The 15,662-nt window shown below is 41.3% G+C and overlaps 1 long non-coding RNA gene across 1 annotated transcript in view; it reads right to left on the bottom strand.

The window, feature by feature from the left end:
• Positions 1–6,913, bottom strand: part of LOC125964472 (uncharacterized) — a 179,911-nt gene extending 172,998 nt beyond the window's left edge. Inside the window, exon 1 of the long non-coding RNA XR_007477521.1 lies at positions 6,803–6,913. This is a non-coding gene — a long non-coding RNA (uncharacterized LOC125964472). The remainder of the gene's footprint in view (positions 1–6,802) is intronic.
• Between the last annotated feature and the right edge of the window lie 8,749 nt (positions 6,914–15,662).

Here is a 15,662-nt window from a genome sequence, read left to right as displayed (position 1 = left end):
AAATGACTAAATGCACTGTGCTTTTCTCCCATGTAAAAGATTGTGAGGTGAGAGAACCAGCACAGTAAATTTGGAAAGGCGGCTCAGTCACACAGGTGTAGCCAATCGAGTCCACAGTGCAACTTTCCCATAAGCCTACCCTATAACCAATCACATATTTGCTTAAGATCCAAATCATTGCAGAGCTGTCTGTTAATCTGAATGGATTATTATTCTTACTTCTATCCATCCAACAGTTTAATGGGGGAAATAAAAGAAATATCCTTTTTAAAATAGACATACCAAGACATTTTCCTACAATTCTCTTGAATTTCAAACTCTTTTTAAAAAATGTTATTGGAGTATAGTTGATTTACAATGTTGCATTAGTTTCAAGTGTATGGCAAAGTGATTCAGTTATACATATACATGTATTCATTCTTTTTCAGATTTTCTCTTTTGTATCACATGAATTAGAATAAAATTGAATAAGATTGCAATTCAAGGGCACAGCATTCTGAATTCTCCCTTCTCAATCATCTCTCTGTTCTAAACAATTCAAAAGAAAACTAGATATTAATCCAATGTCACAAAGCGTTTTTTCACATGTGCAATTGAAAAAAAGTCATTGCTCCAAATTTATCTTAATCTCTCACATCCTCCTAATTATTTCTGTTAAGAAACTACTATTTATATTTGAGAATATTTGTTCCTGCCAGCATCTTGATAAAACACAAACAACAAAAATATAAGAAAAGCAAGCAGAGGTAGAGTTGAAACCTAGTCTGAGAAACGATGTGTTTCATATTTAGCAGGAGAATGGAGTTGAAAGCAGTTAACAGAGAATAGAATGGGATGGCTAACTCTTCCTGAGATGTGAAGTTAGAGTGTGTCTGTCTCATTACTTTTGAAGTGAGGTGATCATCAGACGTTCTCCTATGGCACTGAATCATGTTTCTAGGTCAAAAACAAAAACTAATTTAATTCCACCTAGCAAGGATTTTTCAAACTACTCCTCTGGCAGGTAGATAATAATAGAAAATGAGTCAATGAGCATCAACGCCCTTTGTAATAGCCACTAAATATTTCTAAACCACTCTCTAATTGCTAATTGTGCCACAGAAACAGAGGCTTACTACGCAACCATGAAAAGGCACCTCTCAGCTCTCTTGCTCCAAGGAGCACAACTGGCAATGGCTCAGGTAGCTGCATCTGAAATCCTCACTGTGTGTGAGGGCTACACCTGCCACGACAGCTCCCAGCAGATGACTGAACTCCTGTAAGATGCAGCTGTCCACTGATGGGACGACTTCCGCTGGAGGACTCCCTGCCAGCCTTGCTGAAACAGTCTTAAGATGGAACTGCCGTCTAAGACCTTGCTTCTTCCTTCCTCCCGTCCTCCCTTCCTTCCTTCCCTCTCACCATCAGAACGGCAGAGAGTTCTCCCTCTCTTCCATCTCTCTCCCCATGTTACCTTACTAGCATTTCTCCCAATAAATCTAACCCTCCTTTGGTGCCCGCTGCTCAGACAACTGTGACCTACACCTGTACTTCACACAAAAGGAAACTGGGGCAGATCTATTTTTCATAAACAATCCCATTTTAAAGTCACTGGATAAATATATAAAACAAGCGAGAGAATCTCTATTTTTTTCATTTATAATTATTACCTGATTTCTGTTTCATCAATTCTGATTTCTGTTTATTAGCTTTTATTCAAGCTCGATACCACGGTACTCGTCTCCCTGATCCCTCACAGACACATTGCCCCTGTTACACTCAAAAAAAAAAAAAAAAAAAGCACGTTCCTTTGATTTTTAAATTCCAATGAAAGAACAAGTTTCTCAGGTGGGTTTGAAGAAACCAGTGCAGAGGTGGCTATGACTGCTCTCAAAAGGAAGTTTTGCTGTTTTTCTTTCTTTTTGGGGGGGGCGGGTGGGATGGGGCAGCAGTTTGTGGCAGAGAGCGCTAGCTAACCACCAACCCCGTTCCCTCTTCTGCTGGACACACAGCCACCAGAGTACAAGTCTCTGCCTCCTCTGTGTGGCTGGGTGTGATTGTGTGACTGAGGTCTAGCCGGTGACATGTGAGCAGAAATGAAGGACACTGTTTCCAACCCTGGCCCATTAAACGTTTCCTGTGTGATTCTCCATGCTCTCTACTTTCTCATATATCACTGCCCATGAGCACAGCAAACCTGGAAACCACATGCTGAAGACGAAAAAGTGACAAGACAGAAGGAGCCTGAACCTCCGAATTACCAACAGAACAAGAGCTGTTTGGACCAGGAACCTCTGGACTGCTACGTAAACAAGAAATTAACGTTATCGTGTTAAGCCTTTGAGATCTGGTGCTGAGCTCCCTACATCACCAAGCATTACTTTAACGATGGTATAGTTGGATACCATGAGTCTACCTAACAGGAGTCATCAGAATGATGGCCCCTGCAAGGCAGTGATGACAGGCAGGGTGTGACAAATGGCTGGGAAGATGGCCACTGATGGTTCTGCCCCCACTCCTTGAATCTAAAGGGCCCTCTGACCTGTTCTGACCAACAGAATACAATGGGGACCAACCATGAGCCAGTTCCAAGTCTAACCTTTAAGAGCACAGGCAGCTTTCACTTTCAGCATGGACCCAGTGACCATGCTGTAACGAAGTCCAAGCTGTCCTGCTGGGGGCAGAGGTCACCTGGAGAGGCCGTGGAGGATGAGATTCCAGGGAGAAAGGGCCACATGGACAAGACTTAAGGCACCACAAGCCAGCTGCCAGCTCCAAGTCTCCAGCCCTCGGTGAGGCAGCCATGTCTTCTTTCCAACCCAGCCCATGAGCCAGCGGAACGCAGCCATGGGGGTGACCCCAGCTGATACTGTGTGGAGTGGAATGGTCCAGTCAACTCACAGAACCATGAAAAGTAATAAACTATTGCTGTTTTAAGCCATTAGGTATTTTTTTAGGGGGTGGGAGTTGTAGTTACACTAGAAAAGATAAACGATGCATTCAAATTTTAAATAAAGAGTTTAGAGTAGGAGACAGCTTGAGATGTGATATTTTCTATATTGTGTTTTCAGCTTTGAAATTCAAAAATAGAAATAATTATATCCTTTCACCCTTTTAAAATATGACTGTATTCTCCTGTGAATTAAATGACAAATAGACATCTTTACCTAGTAAAAAATATACCCTGATTTCTACACAAACAAAAGTAGCAATACACGGAACATTCTTGTTATTTTAAAATAAAATAATATATTTACATCAAAAAAGGTCAAATTATACAGGAGAGTGAAAAGTGAAAATTCCCCTTCCTGCTTCTCTCATGACTCCAATGTCACTTCCTCTTCCAGAGGCAACTACTGAGGACATTTCAATTTAGCATGTTTTATCCTCGCAGGTTTTTTCTATGCAATGTCTACGTGTTTGTGCCTTGTGTAGTTTTCGGTGTTTGAATATTATTAGATCAGACTGGATGTGTTAGTTCTCATCCCACAGAATTCATTTTTGAGAGAACAAATATGCTATAACAGACTGTATCAAGGGACTTACTTTTTACACATGTGCTTTCTCTTCTAGGACCAAGAATCTGCCACCAACTGCTTCTCTCCTTTGGTGAAAGCACTACATCACCACAAGAGTTTCTGAAATATGGACTATCTTTCCCACAGAACAGTTTTTCATCTCTTTGATTTTCAGGCATTTTCATTGCCTGAATACTTATTTTTCATGTTTCCGTTTCAACTATTTCCCAATAGTCTTCAATTAAGAAAAAATAATGGTGGAGGATAAGGCTCTGATGTTCAGTCATCAACAACTACTAGTAACAAGGATTGTGAGGGCAGGATAAACCTATACTGGCTCAAAATCGTAACACTTGTCTCAAACTCAGAAAAAGGAGAATTAGATCAAAAAACATGAAAATAGAGAGAGACTTTTCTCCTTAGACATCTCTGCACTCAGTGCTCTTGAAAAATGTAAGATTCTCAGATTCTTGAGTCAACACTGGAAAAACTAATAACCCCACAGAGAGATTTCTTGGGTCAAAACTGCTAGGTTTCTTGAGTATCAGGCATCTTTAGAAATGAATAGTTTGGGTTCTTTAATACTAGAAGATAATGCATTTCCTGCTTCTTTGCAGATGAATGCAATGTCTAAAGGCATTTCCAGGACACACAAGAAAAGGTAATTCTCTTTTCAAACAATAACTCCAATTAGACTCCTTCATTGGATATATCCCCTTCGACATATCCCCTTGAGGTATGTGACAGTGTCAAGAAGACACTAGACACTAATAATAGCTGTGGATTGTGTCTTCTAAAGATGGCCTAGATAATATGTCCCAAACCACATATTCCTCTTACAAAGCAACTCCATCCATAACTGAATATGAAGGAGGATACCTTTGCATCTGGTATCAACAGAATATGTATCGTCTTTCAACCAACAACATGGGATATCTCCATTTGTGAGAAAATTCCATGCAGTTGATTACTCTTCAGCATCAGGCAACAGCCTGGTTGAGACAGAAAACTTCCATTTCATTTCATAAGAGAAATATGCTTAGCACTATGTTTTTCTTCAACTGTTTAGATATATCCCCTTGAGGTATGTGACAGTGTCAAGAAGACACTAGACAATAATAATAGCCGTGGATTGTGTCTTCTGAAGATGGCCTAGATAATATGTCCCAAACCACATATTCCTCTTACAAAGCAACTCCATCCATTAAAAAAAATGAAATCTACATTCCCACCCCTTGAAACCAGCTGGACTTTTATGACAGGTTCAACAAGTAGAGTACAGTGGAAGTGATCTTGCATGACGTCTGAGGCTATGTCATAAAAGATAATTTAGTTTCCACCTTGCTGTTGAACAATCACACATTGAGCCCTGAGCCTCTCTGCAGCCAAGCTAACTGCGGTGAAGCAGCCATGCTGTGAGGAAACCCAAATAGCCTACATGTGAGAATGGATGGGGAAATGCAGAGAACTCTTCAAGAGAGATGTACAGTCAGCTCTCAGCTACTCCAGGCCCCCATCATTTCAGCTATAGCCCCTCAAACCAGAACCAATCAGACAAGCCCTTCCCAAACTGCTGACCTACAGAGAATATGAGAGAGTGAAATGGCGGTTTTGTTCTATGTCACTAAGTTTTGCACAACAATAGACAACTAGAATAATAGCTGATATATATTGAGCCATAATTGTGTGCCAGGCAGTGCTTAAAAAAAATTACATGTATTAATTCATTTAATCCTTTTGAAAACCCTGTGAGATAAGTATAATTGTTCTGTTTCAAGATAAAAAACTGGAGCAAAGAGTGTTTTTGTAACTTCCTTAAGGTCACCGTAGTAGGTGGAAAACACAGGGTTTAACTCTGAGAGTCTAGCTCCTGAGCTAACACTTCTATTTTATTATTACATTATAGACATATAGTATACGTAATATCTATAATATAATTGAATATAAGCATCAACACTGTCGATGAAATATATACATCAACCACAGTTATATTATTGGATAGAATAAAAATATTCAAAACTTTTTAAGATAACACACAAAACTTCAGAGAAATATCTGTTTGAAGCTGTTCATCCAGACTCTCTGGAAAGCAAGACTTTTATCAAAGCATTTCCTGAAAACATGTTTTCATTTTGTTCTGTTTTATCATCAAGTACTTGGCCTTTTACGGAGGGTCATTCTAAGAAATAGTGATATGAAAATTGTTTCTACCTAATCAGTAAGAAGCAATACCATAGACAGACACCACTGCGTGAGTAAAGACCTGTTAGAATTTCACATAAGGTACAAGATATCTAAACATGGGAATATTCTTGTGCCTTGTTGAGGCACTTTTCTGCAATGAACTTAATTATCTGGTTTCTCTTACTTTAGGATTTAAATTATTAACTTAAATAAACAGGTGGGATCCAAAAGTATCAAAATATAAGAATACCTGAAGGGTCTTTATCTTGGGAATTTATATAAGAAGAAAGCTTTGAGAAGTATTTATTTCACATTGAGGACAACAGAGAGTTTAACATACCGATTATTTATAACAAATTCTAAAGAACATGCAGCAGTATCCAAATCTTCAGTTCCTCATTACCTCGGAGTTGGTGGTAAACCTTAACTCCTATGGCTAGAAGAGTGACCTCAGAAGTGGTCCCATCTGTATCTTCTTTGGTGGGGCTTTGTTCTCCAACCGGCCTACATCTTCCTTTTGTGGAACCCCAGGCAAGGGTACCAGTGGGAGCCTGCATACCATGTGTCTAAATATTTAAAAGGTATAACCTATGCTGCACCCACAGACTGGCCTGCATTCCTACCCAAGGGTCCTAAAGCCACATATGAGACCTCACCATGGGAACCCAAGGGCTAAAGGGGCTGCACTGAGCATGAGGAGCTGGGCAGAGTAGGGTGGATATTCACCTACTGATTACACCTGCTCACCAACTTAAGGAAATTCTCTGTTGTTAGGCAATATATGTTGGGTTTACACATGTCTGCAAGTTCTTTGATATTTCTCCTCTCTTAGTCCATCCAGGCTGCTATAACAGAATACCATATACTGGGTGACAGAAATGTTCACAGTTCTGAAGGCTGGGAAGTCTAAGATCAAGGCACCAGCAGATTTAGTGTCTAGTGAGAGCCGCCTCCTGGGTCACAGACGGTGTCTTTTCACTGTGTCCCCACATGGCAGAGGGGCCAGAGAGCACTCTGGGGTCTCCTTTGTAACAGCACTAATGCTCCACCCTCCTGACCTAATTAACCCCCCCGCAAAGTCCCCATTCCAAACACCACCGCATTGGGAGTTAGGATCTTACCATATGAATTTTGGGGAAGACACAAAATTTCAGTCCAGAATACCTCCCATCCATAGGTGGAATCTAGTTGCTCTCCTCTTGAATATGGTCCAATCACAGTGACTCGGATCTAATACAAAAAAAGTCATACAAGTGATTCTGTGTGAGTTTCAAAGCTAGTAGAAAAGGAAAGGTGATAGAACCTCCTTCCAGGTAGGGGTATTTTCTCTCTCTCTCTCTCTTTCTGTGTGTGTGTTTGCATATGTGTGTGTCCCTATGGACTCTGGGGGGTCATAGTCTCAGAGAGGCCATGCGTAGGCATTGCGGGTGACAGCCCCAGCTGAGATGCCAGCCAGTGGCCTGTACCAACCACCAGATATGTGCATGAATGACCCTTCAGATGACTGCAGCCCAACTGATGCTGAGGGCAAGAGAAACAAGCTATCTCCACCAAGCTAACTCGGTCCAAATGGCAGAATGAAGAGCAAAACTGCTGCTGTTGTCTTAAGCCACTAAGTTTTAGGGTGGTTATACAGCCATAGATAAGCAGAACACAGTGTTAAATACTAGTTTTTTCCAGTATTATAAGGTTAAATGTCCCGGATTTCTATGTCAGAAGATCTAACAACTTGAATGGAAGCACCATCACTTCTTACTGTGCAGATAATAAGTCATGTACTATAGATTAGCCTCCGTTTCCACGTGTATATGATAGGGCAATAACCCACATCCTCAGAGACATCAAGAGTTTCCAAAGGAAAATGTATATGTAAGCATATGATACAGGGCACTTCACTTTTTAAGAAGAAGCCGGCAGGCTTTCATTTTGGAAAGCACTGCAGACTCCAGAAAAAAAATGGTACAAATGAACTTATTTACAAAACAGAAATAGAGTCACAGATGTAGAAAACAAACTTATGGTTCCCAGTGGGGAAAGGGTGGGGGGAAGGGTAAATTGGGAGACTGGGATTGACATATACACACTACTCTATATAAAACAGATAACTGATAAGGACCTACTGTATAGCACAGGGACCTCTACTCAATACTCTGTAATGACCTATATGGGAAAAGAATCTAAAAAAGACTGGATAGATGTATATGTATAATTGAATCACTTTGCTGTACAGCAGAAACTAACACGACACTGTAAACCAACTATACTCCGAAAAAGTTTTTTAAAAAAGAACGATGCTATGTGTTCCACTGGTACCTTATGGACGGAATCTTCTGGATTTGCTTTCTCACTGAACTGAGGTTCTGGGAAGGCAAAATGCTCCCCACTCATACCCCTTACAGTTCAACTCTGTCATCTGCTCCAGCTACACCATTAGAAGGCTCTGCAGCCTAAAGAATGACTCAAAAACAGATTCTGACTTGAAAAGTTGACTTTTCTAGGGGCTAAATTTCAGTGATATTAAGTCTTTTCTTTTTTAATTTTCTTTTAATGTTCTCTAAATGGCATCAGAAGATGAATTTCAAAGAGGTAAAATGTATTTAAGATTTCATTTACCAAACAAACACAGTAAAAGATGATATCAAACACCTGCGGTTTTTCAATCACACAGCTAGCAAATAAGCACAAAATGGTTTTCATGAAGGGCATAATTTGGCATCCTTGCCATCAAAGGCAATTTTAAACACATAATTCAGATGCCCATTGACAGCAGCACTTTCTTGTTGGGTATTAATCTGCCAGGATGAATCTGGAAATACAGCAATGTCTCTCAATTAGAAGCATAAACTTTAAAAATGAGAAATAAAATCACGGTGGCGTGAACAGGACACAGGTGGGTAATTGACAAGCTTGCATAATGTGGAAAAAATCATAGGTTAGAGGAAAAGTCATAACAATAATATAAAGCTTTGAGTTTGCACAGCCACTTCCCCCAAAGAGATCAAAGCCCTTTACATATATTACCTCCTTAATCCCCCTGTTACCTGCTGCAGGGGCAGGGTTAGGGCAGATACCCTTTGGTGTGATTCTGTCGCCATGGGCATCCTATGTGGCAGCCTTTTGTGAACCCTATTACTTCCGTTCTCTTTTCTGTAATAAAGTGTGAGATTAGCTTTCTAGTTACAGCTGGAGATATAACGCAGCATCAGTTCTTCAACAAATTTTTCCCTTTCCCCAACTTGTCACACTACACAGACAACTACGTAAAATATTTCTGGCTACAGGTACATTATTAATGGGCTGTTAACTGTGTCTCTGAAAGAGAGTTCAAAGACATCAAAAACATCTGTAACAACTAATTAAAGACTTGCTTAACTACGTGAGATTATTTCAGAAAGCGGTTGGCTGTGGGACTCATTTGTTGCCCAACACCCCAGACATTTCAGACATTGGATTTTTTTCAGCCAGGCTTCTCCGACCTCCTACTAGAAAGCTTATATACATGTTATAGAGCATGTATGCATAGATCCATGAAAAATATTGAAAATAAAACACTATTTTGATATCATGCATACTAATGTCTCTGAAAGTCAGATTATCAAAATCTTATTTCACATCTCTTTATTCACTGTATTTCAGGAAAAGATAAGCCTCTATGAAATATAACTATGTTTCGAATGTTATTCATTCGCAAGATGTCGATCAGAGTTATCAAACTACAGCTCATCTTCCTTGAGGGAGAAAAAATTACGCTGGTTCAGAAACCTGTTTCTATGATCTACTAACCTTTATATATGCTAATAATTTTACTATATTAGAAGATTCTATTGGGTAAAGGTTTCTTTGATAATCCATCCCAGGATTATATCTGCCACCTCAAATTCTCTTTGAAAATAAAATGTCAAATCTATGTGGCACTGAAATTTTAAATCAGTGACTCCACTTCCAAAATATAATGAGTCAGGAAGAAGCATGACCAGTTTTTTTAATTGTCTTGGAAATATGCACCTTGATTCTGGGATATACAGCTAAAGGAAAAGAGTCACATGCAAACTTTCAGTTTGTGTCTGCGTGGAGCTACTGCCTTGAAGTTTTGTATAAAACAAAATACAAAAATTTTGGTACCCCCCGAGCTATAACAACACCCAGATCTTCAGAAGAAATGTCATTTTAAGATTTTTTTTTTTTTTTTTGGCCACACGACATGGCTTGAGGGATCTTATTTCCCCGACCAGGGATTGAACCCGGGCCCACAGCAGTGAAAGTGCCAGGTCCCAATCACTGGACCACCAGGGAATTCCCCAGAAATGTCATTTTTCACAAGTGGATCCCTTACAAGAAAGTTGCAGAGGCACTTAGGGACTGAGTACTAAATTTAAGTACTCACTGATTTGAGTAATTTAAGCACTATGTGCAGGTTTTGCATTTACACTGAAATTCAACTTTTTTTTTTTTTGCGGTTACGCGCGCCTCTCACTGCTGTGGCCTCTCCCGTTGCGGAGCACAGGCTCCGGACGCGCAGGCTTAGCGGCCATGGCTCACAGGCCCAGCCGCTCCGTGGCACGTGGGATCTTCTTGGACCGGGGCACGAGTCCGTGTCCCCTGCATCAGCAGGCGGACTCTCAACCACTGCGCCACCAGGGAAGCCCTGAAATTCAACTTTTTAATGAAAGCCTGAGTTAAGGCTGCCACATCCGGCTGCCAGTTTCTGCAACTAGTTACAGACACACTTGCTACTCTAAGTGTGGTCCTGGGCGTCATCTTGGGATCACTGGAAATGCAGAATCTTAGGCCCCACTGAACTAAGGCCCCAACCTACTGAGTCAGAATCTGCATTTTAACAAGATCCAAAGAAAACGGTTATGCACATAAAACTTGGGAAGCACGGAGTTAAAATACTCTCAGAAAACTAAAACACAGAATTAAAGAGACTGCCTCAACAGAACTAAAGGTGGCATATTTGGTCCAATGCATCTTTCATCCATCAGATCACCACCACCATCCCATGTACCCTCTCCTCCATTTTCAAAATATGCCTTGGTCTGTCAGATAAATGTAAAACAAATAAATAAATACAGCCACAAGGTCCACTGTTGGTTTCCTCCTGGATTTTCAGCACTGACATTTTCTGCCTCAATGACCGAGAAGGATGATTTTATGTCACACCAAGGGGGAAAGGGAAGCAAGAGAAGAGTTTTGGGTTCCCAAGAGGAATCTACAGTTTTGCCTTGCTTCAGACACTGTCTAGTTTTGGCTCTTCTAGATTTTAATTGATTGGCTTACCATCCTCCGGTGTGACACACAAGTGCCATCAGTGGAAATGAAATGTGTTTGAATTTTTCCTGCTTCTATAATATTTCATTGGCTTCATGTCATTTTACTATGAAAATGTCACTGAACTCTTCTAAATATTAAGTTCTAAGCAGAAGTTATAAATAAAGTGTCATTTTTCTGGATGTGAATGGATTTGTAGAGAAATTCGACAGAATACTTCTATTGACACTGAAACATGAAGTGAATAACAAAGTGGAAAGTTCCACTAGAATAAGAAGGGTCCTCAAAAATACCCCGAACTGCCCAGGCGAAATTGTGCCTTCTAAAACCTCGGACCACAGGAAGTAATTTTAAATGTTGAGCTTTCCCATCAAAGGCCTTTTAGAATCATACTATATTTCCAGGGAATGTTTAGTATTAACAATCAACATTTTGAAATATTTGGAATCTGTCTCCCAGGTCACATAGGTTATGATGAACTCACAAAAGGCCACAATTAGCCCTATTTTTCTCATGGTTGCCAGATATCATAAGCAGTTTTCAGGGGTAGCAATTTCCAGAATTCCATAGGTCCTTTACTTCAGCCTAAGAAAGTCGAATATAATCTCTATAATTTTGCTCTGGTCATATACCGCAGCTTAACTAACCCACTCCAAAATTCAACATAATTTTTTAAAAACCCACCAATTTTACTATGCTCACAGATTCTGTGAGTCTTAGGAATCCAGACAGGGTGTAGCAGGGATGGCATGTCTCTGGTCTATGATGTTTGGGGCCTCAGCCATGAAGACTCGCATGGCTGGGGGTGACTCAAGTGGATTCGCATGGCTGGGGGTGACTCAAGTGGATGGGGGATGGGATCCCAGAGCCTGGACCAGGACTGCTGATGGAGACTATGAACCAGCATCTCTATAACCGCCTCTGCATGTGGCTTGGACTTCCACACAGTAACGGTGGCTTCAGGGTAGTAAGACTTCTTACCCTGGTAAGGTCACAGCCTCCAGAGCAAGTGTCCCAGAGAACAAGGCAGAAGCTGCATGGATTTTATGACTTGGCTTCAGAAGTTACATCGTGTCTCTTCTACCATACTCTACTGGTTGAAGCTATCACAAACCGGCTCAAACTCAAGGGAAGGGGACAGAGACCTTAATCTCAATGAAAATATTGTCAAAGAATGTGAGGCAATATTTTAAAACTGCCACATAGCCGTTAAGTTTGTTTATTTATTTATTTATTTATTTATTTAGGCTGCCTTGGGTCTTCTTTGCTACGCACAGGCTTTCTCTAGTTGCTGCAAGCTGGGGCTACTCTTTGTTGCAGTGCACGGGCTTCTCATTGTGATGGCTTCTCCTGTTGTGGAGCATGGGCTCTAGGCACACGGGTTTCAATAGTTATAGCATGTGGGCTCAGTAGATGTGGCTCGTGGGTTCTAGAGCGCAGGCTCAGTCGTTGTGGCGCATGGGTTTCATTGCTCCGTGGCATGTGGGATCTTCCCAGATCAGGGCTCAAACCCATGTCCCCTGCACTGGCAAGGGGATTCTTAACCACTGCGCCACCAGGGAAGCCCAGTCATTAAGTTTAAGAGCAATATTTCCATTTAACAAATGGTACCAAAGTTTTATTAAAAAGTTAAAGAAAAAAAAACCCAAACAATTGGTCAAATCCAACCCTGCTATTTTGCAGGTGAAGAAAAAGGTCTTGATTGACGGACAATCGTGCACAACATATTTCTTTTCCTTTTGTCATCTGAACTAGATTGTATGCGTTTCTCTCAAATTTAATCTCAATATTCTTAGCACTCTATGGAAGAGGACTTTCCTTGTTAATGACGAGAATAATTCATCCTATGTCCCACCTGGAAGCTCTATGAAAGGTACAAAGACATACCGTCTTTAACAGAATATTTATCTACCAAAGTCACTGTGCACTCCCCAAAAGGCAAATCTTCTGAATCAAATAGTTTATCTATGTCCATTAAAATGTTCTTTGCCGGGAGGGCTTCCCCGGTGGCGCAGTGGTTAAGAATCTGCCTGCCAATGCAGGGGACACGGGTTCGAGCCCTGGTCTGGGAAGATCCCACATGCCGCGGAGCAACTAAGCCCGTGAGCCACAATTACTGAGCCTGTGCGTCTGGAGCCTGTGCTCCACAACGGGAGAGGCCGTGACAGTGAGAGGCCTGCGCACCGCGATGAAGAGTGGCCCCCACTCGCCGCAACTGGAGAAAGCCCTCACACAGAAGCGAAGACCCAACACAGCCAAAAATAAATAAATTAATTTAAAAAAAAATGTTCTTTGCCCACACATAGTAAGATAGATTCTCTCCACACCCTGCATCCATTAGTGTCCCCAATCACTCTTACACAGTGAAACAGAACTGAAATGTATTCAACCAGGTAGAGACAGGATGGACGAGGGAGGTCGGCAAAATCGCATAGGAAGTCAGTGACATTTCTCAAGGTCAAAGTGAGTAGTAAAGACGTTTCCTCTATAACGAGAGATAGGGATTGCACTGCTGGAAAGAACCATAATAAACATTACAGGGGAAAGTTGTAAATCATTCCAAGACTGAGAGAATACAGTAAGAAGAGCTAAAATAAGAAGTTGAAGCATTAACTGAGACGATCTGGGGGGAGGTTGAGGGAAGAGGGCTGCAAGGGCTGGCTGTTCCTGCTACTGCCCCAGTCCTGGGGCACACAGAGCTGAGTGGGAGGGCCAGCAGTAAGGGCTCCCGGGGTGAGACGCACCGAAGCGGGGTTCTTGGGGCTGGCTGCACCAGCCAGGGGGCTTGTGAAATAGGGCATTACTTATTTATCACAACTGTAGAAGTCTGAACTGCTAGTACTTGTGCATTTGAATTTCTAACACTAGGAAAAGATGTTGTCCTTGAATTTGGGGATGATGCAGCAAGAGGGTGGTATCAGAATTCCACAAGGGACTTCCCTAGTGGCACAGTGGTTAAGAATCCGGCTGTCAGTGCAGGGGACGTGGGTTTGATCCCTGGTCCGGGAAGACCCCACATGCCACGGAGCAACGAAGCCCGTGCGCCACAACTACTGAGCCTGTGCTCTAGAGCCCATGAGCCACAACTACTGAGCCTGTGCACCTAGAGCCCGTGCTCCTCAAGAGAAGCCACCGAATGAGAAGCTGGCGCACCGCAACGAAGAGTAGCCCTCACACAGCAATAAAGACCCAAAGCAGCCAAAGATAAATTAAAAAAAAAAAAGAATTCCATATGAAGATGGACTAAGAAATGCTGTTTCTCAGATAAAGATGAAAAAGAAATCTGCTTAAGAATAGGAGGATATGGTTCGTGTAATTCTAAGCATGGTAGTTAAATGTACACACACACACACACGTTCAAAATCTCCATTTTCACTGCAGTGTGCCAAGTACCTGCTTCAATCTAACATAAAACAAAAGTTTTCATTATTCTCTTATAAATGGCACATGCCTTTCATACTGTGTATGTGTGTCTGTGTGTGTGTGTGTGTGTGTGTGTAAGACAGGTAATAAGTTATTTAATTATTTTTAAACGAATGCCTTAGAAAACGTCTTTTTAAAATTAAACTATTCCATCAGTTTTTAAAGAAAATATTGGTATTTCACGGTCAGTTATTTTTGATTAGGCTTCAGCCCCCACCATCAGAAGCCATGATGGGCAGAATAAGAATCTTTCAGGAGACATTTATTCCATGAGAAAATTTTCCTATTAAAAAATAAAGAGGGCTTCCCTGGTGGCGCAGTGGTTGAGAGTCCTCCTGCCGATGCAGGGGACACGGGTTCGTGCCCCGGTCTGGGAAGATCCCACATGCCGCGGAGCGGCTGGGCCTGTGAGCTATGGCCGCTGAGCCTGCGCATCCGGAGCCTGTGCTCCAGAACAGGAGAGGCCACAGCAGTGAGAGGCCCGCGTACCGCAAAAAAAAAAAAAAAAAGAAAGAAAGAAACTTTGATGAAACTAGAATTGAAGTGAGGTAGTTAATGATCCATAATTAAACTAGTTGCCTTAGAAATCAATGCAAAAGAAAAACAGGTTTAAAAACTTTTAATTTTCTTCCAAAAGCTCAAATAACATGGAATCAGAGTCAATAAAGCCTGAATTCATTATGGAGCCATTGACCCAGTTCATTAATGACAAACCAAGTGTTTTTTCACAGAAAAGAAAAATCAGACATTAGTTCCATAGCTTTGCTTCATGTACTAGAATAATCAACAATGAGTAAGGGAAATGAATTAGGTACCAAGGGTATAAGCACAGGGGACCCATCTGCCCCACAGCAACACCTGTTCATGCCAGGTCAGCTTGCTGAGTGGTGAAAAATAGAGCAGAAGGAATGTCTTGATGATAAACAATTTAGTCAAATGGATTAAATCAACCACTTACTTAAAATCTCAAGTGAACTGACTTTAAAAAAGAAATACTTTTGAGGGGCAATATACTGAAATAGTCTCTTCAAGTTATGCACTTCCTAGCCATCATATTTTTAATAACTATCTTGTCAAATTTTCTAACAAGATTAATCATTTTATCTTGGTCCAAATCTTCCCTCCTGCTTTGTCATACACAGGGTGCCCATTGCAGTAAGAGCCACTGGGGTCAAAGAAATGAACTAGATCCCAAGGGGCAGAACAGGCCACAGAACCTACCTGATGGCTCAGAGGAAGACTAGACTATTAAGTCCGTGAGGCTGGAGAGTAAATTGCTTCTTCTTT

This window comes from Orcinus orca, chromosome 5, assembly GCF_937001465.1.
Source record: "Orcinus orca chromosome 5, mOrcOrc1.1, whole genome shotgun sequence".
Classification (NCBI taxonomy): domain Eukaryota; kingdom Metazoa; phylum Chordata; class Mammalia; order Artiodactyla; family Delphinidae; genus Orcinus; species Orcinus orca.
The sequence above is the reverse complement of the archived record's forward strand: the minus strand, read 5'-3'. Positions and strand labels throughout refer to the sequence as shown.